Raw genomic sequence first — 4,229 nt, 5'->3', positions numbered from 1 at the left:
TAGGAAGAGGGTTGGAGGGAGAGAGACAGAAGGGGGAGGAGAGATAGGAATAGGAGGGAAAGATAGATGGGAAAGTAGGAGGAAGGGAAAGGGGGAAGAGGTGGGAGGAGAGGAGGGGGGAGAGGTAGAGAGAATTTTTGAAAGCCTATGGCGTGCATAACACAAAAAAGAGCAAACGGGTACACAAGTGTGCCTTGCCCTGAATCCCCCTGGGGCGTTAGGCTCCAGACAGTGACAAGGGTACTTACAATTGGTCCATGAGGCTCCCCCGAAGGGAGACCCCATGAGAGAGGTTGAACCAAGCCAAAAGGTCTATTATCCACCCCCTCCCAAGACTTTCAGGGCTGGCCTGAGGACCTGCAACCCTACTCATCACGCAGTGACAAGAGTACTTACAATTGGTCCATCTGGCCAAAACCAGATGGACCCCATTCTCTGGAGGGCCTGCAGAAACAGACCCACCCAAGTACTAGGTGAGGCTCCCCCGAAGGGAGACCCCATGAGAGAGGGTGAACCAAGCAAAAGGCCTATTATCCACCCCCTCCCAAGATTTTCAGGGCTGGCCCGAGGACCTGCAACCCTACTCATCACACAGTGCAACAAACATAAAAATACAAAAAGTGACAAACACAAGCTTAATAAATAAAATGGGAAAGGAATAAGTGAAGAGGAGAGTGAAAAAGTGGCCATTGTGTTAAACAATGATCAGGCCCTCCAGCCAGGAATGAAAAATTCCTTTGGTCCCAGCCAAAAGGCCCGGCCCAAGAGGCAGGTGCTAAAAAAAGTGTGTTCTATGGTGCAGTGACCGTGGTGCCTCAAACCAAAGTTACTCTCACTCACAGTGATTTTTTGGCACCCCTGGACTGCCACTCCAGGGGCACATACTCCATAGGCTTTCAGGACCAACCCTGACCAATGGCCCAGACCACAGCCGCCCCCACTCCAAGCAGAAAGGCATGAAGTTCAGGGAGCTTGCTGAGAGCCCTTTACCATCAGGCTCCACCGTCGCTCCCATCACTCCCTCCTAATTACATTCGGGAAATACTAACCACTCCCTCCCTCAAAAAGGGAGTAAGTGTTCTCTCCTAAATAACTGTCCTTAGCTAGAGCTACCACAATCTAGGCCAGAAGGCCAGGGACCTGACCCTCCAGCCAGACCCAGATGCAGCACTCATCCTCACCAGGAGCACCCTTCCGGATGGCTCAGACTCAACCATCGGCCAGCCCCCAGTATCTGTCGGGCAGCGTGGCATAGTCCCTGCTGAAACCACCTTTCCAGGCACTATAACACCATTGGAATTGCTGGCTCTCCCCTTTAAGAGTAGCACAGCGCCTCCTCTGGAAACTGATAAGAACAGATACTACACTTGATCTTAGCCAAAAGGCCAAGAAGGATTCAGCAGTGGGAAACATAATTTCATTTACCTTTACCAGAGTGTTTTTTGTTTAAATAATGATGTAATGACAAGGCTGAAACTAGTTCAGAATATTATGACCCAACTTTTACTTTAAATATCAGAAAGTTTCAAATCTTCATCTAAAGGCTCCAGGCTCTAAATGTGCCGTATAAGGAAGGGTGGTGGGGTTGGGGTGAGATGGGCATTTTATGTTAGCATTTATTAACCACTTTCCGACTATGCTATAGCCGAATGACGGCTACAGTGTGGTCATCCAGTTCTGGGATGCCGTCATATGACGTCCTCCCATGATTGCACCAGCCGCATGCCCACTGCAGTGTGGGGGCAACACACTCTGATTGCTGTATCCTTAGGACACAGTTGATCACAGATCAGGGTAAATGGACAATCACAGCAGCTTGTGTGAAAGGGTCATCTACACTAATGATCAGGGCACTGGTTATCAGTGTCCTGATTATGAGCACAGTCACAACAGTGCCTACCAGTGCTGACAATCAGTGCCCACTAGTGCTGACAATCAGTGCCCACCAGTGACTCCTCATCAGTGTCACCTATCAGTGATGCTTATCAGTGTCCATCAGTGCCGCCTACTGGTGCCTATCAGTGCCTCCTATCAGTGCCCTTCAGTGCCGCCTTATCAGTGCAGCTTATCAGTACCTATCAGTGCACATCAATGAAGGAGAAAAATTACCTGTTTGCAAAATTTTATAACAAACTATGAAAAAAATTATTGTTTTTTTCCCAAATGTTCTGTCTTTTTTCGTTTATTTAGCAAAAAAAAAAAAACAGTGGTGATTTAATACCACCAAAACAAAGCTCTATTTGTGTGAAAAAAAATGCCATATGGGTACAGTGTTGCATGACCATGCAATGATCTGCATAAAATAAAGACTGTATATTGTAGTATGTACTAATAACAAATCAAATTGTTCTCTATGCCTCTCTTAAAATAGGTAAACAGCTTTTTATACTAATATTTTGTATCCTTCCCTTCAATAAAAAAGGGAAGTTATGATACATTTTATGTAGAATAAATATCACCAAATAATAAGAAGCCATGTTAGAGTATGGTATGAATACAGCTTAATTTGTTAATTTTGTGTTTGTAGTGGGCCTACATTAGCAATGACTAGGGATGAGCTTCGAGTTCAAGTTGAACATGAGTGCGACTCGAACATCGGCTGTTCAATCGCTCGACAAAGATCGAACATTATGGGCCGTTCGCGCCAAATTTGAGCGGCGCGTCATGGCCCACAATGCACAGCGTCATCACAGCGGTTTGCTGTCTGATGATTGGCCAAGCATGCACTATGACCCGCATGCTTTGGCCAATCACAGCGCCATAAGCAAACAGAGCCATAATTGGCCAAAGGCAGGGCGCCTTTGGCCAATTATGGCTCAGGGGATTAAGTACATGCCCCACATTATATAAGGCCAACTACACGTCGGCCTTGTGTAGTGTGTTCCGACATTCAGAGAGAGAGAGAGAGACATTTAATTTCATTTAGATAGATTGCGAAGACAGTTGATTCAGTTAGCTCCAGTATATCTAATATATATATATATATATATATATATATATATATATATATACATTCCAGGCTTTGTATATATCTATATATACTGTATCCAGCTTAGCTAGATCTCTCTGTAGACCGTTCCTGTTGTTCTCTTCGTAATATACTATAGGCAGGCAGTTCATTCAGTTAGCTGCAGTATATTCAATACTGTATCCAGTTTAGCTAGATCTCGCTGCAGACCATTCCTGTTGTTCGGTTCCTAATATACTACAGGCAGGCAAGTTCATTCAGTTAGCTGCAGTATATTCAGTACTGTATCCTGTGCAGCTAGATCTTGCTGCAGACCATTCCTGTTGTTCTCTTCCTAATATACTACAGGCAGGCAGTTCATTCAGTTAGCTGCAGTATATTCAATACTGTATCCAGTTTAGCTAGATCTCACTGCAGACCATTCCTGTTGTTCGGTTCCTAATATACTACAGGCAGGCAAGTTCATTCAGTTAGCTGCAGTATATTCAGTACTGTATCCTGTGCAGCTAAATCTCGCTGCAGACCATTCCTGTTGTTCTCTTCCTAATATACTACAGGCAGGCAGTTCATTCAGTGAGCTGCAGTGTATTCAGTACTGTATCCTGTGCAGCTAGATCTCACTACAGACCGTTCCTGTTATTCTCTTCCTAATATACTACAGGCAGGCAGTTCATTCAGTTAGCTGCAGTATATTCAGTACTCTATCCTGTGCAGCTAGATCTTGCTGCAGACAGTTCCTATTGTTCGGTTCCTAATATACTACAGGCAGGCAAGTTCATTCAGTTAGCTGCAGTATATTCAGTACTGTATCCTGTGCAGATAAATCTTGCTGCAGACCATTCCTGTTGTTCTGTTCCTAATATACTATAGGCAGGCAGTTCATTCAGTTAGCTGCAGTATATTCAGTACTGTATCCAGTTTAGCTAGATCTAGCTGTAGACTATTCCTGTTGTTCTCTTCCTAATATACTACAGGTAGGCAGTTCATTCAGTTGGCTGCAGTATATCCAGTACTGTATCCTGTGCAGCTAGATCTCTGTGCAGACCGTTCCTGTTATTCTCTTCCTAATATACTACAGGCAGGCAGTTCATTCAGTTAGCTGCAGTATATTCAGTACTGTATCCCGTGCAGCTAGGTTTTGCTGCAGACCATTCCTGTTGTTCTCTTCCTTATTTACTACAGGTAGGCAGTTCATTCAGTTAGCTTCAGTATATTCAGTACTGTATCCTGTGCAGCTAGATCTCACTGCAGACCGTTCCTG

The 4,229-nt window shown here is 44.7% G+C and overlaps 1 pseudogene; it reads right to left on the bottom strand.

Annotated features, from left to right (window-relative positions):
* Nucleotides 1-1,294: 1,294 nt before the first annotated feature.
* Nucleotides 1,295-1,397, bottom strand: LOC141124355 (U2 spliceosomal RNA; annotated as a pseudogene).
* Nucleotides 1,398-4,229: the final 2,832 nt, after the last annotated feature.

Source organism: Aquarana catesbeiana, linkage group LG01 (assembly GCF_042186555.1).
Source record: "Aquarana catesbeiana isolate 2022-GZ linkage group LG01, ASM4218655v1, whole genome shotgun sequence".
Taxonomy (NCBI): Eukaryota; Metazoa; Chordata; class Amphibia; order Anura; family Ranidae; genus Aquarana; species Aquarana catesbeiana.
Note: the sequence above shows the minus strand (reverse complement) of the source record. Positions and strands in the feature narration are given on the sequence as shown.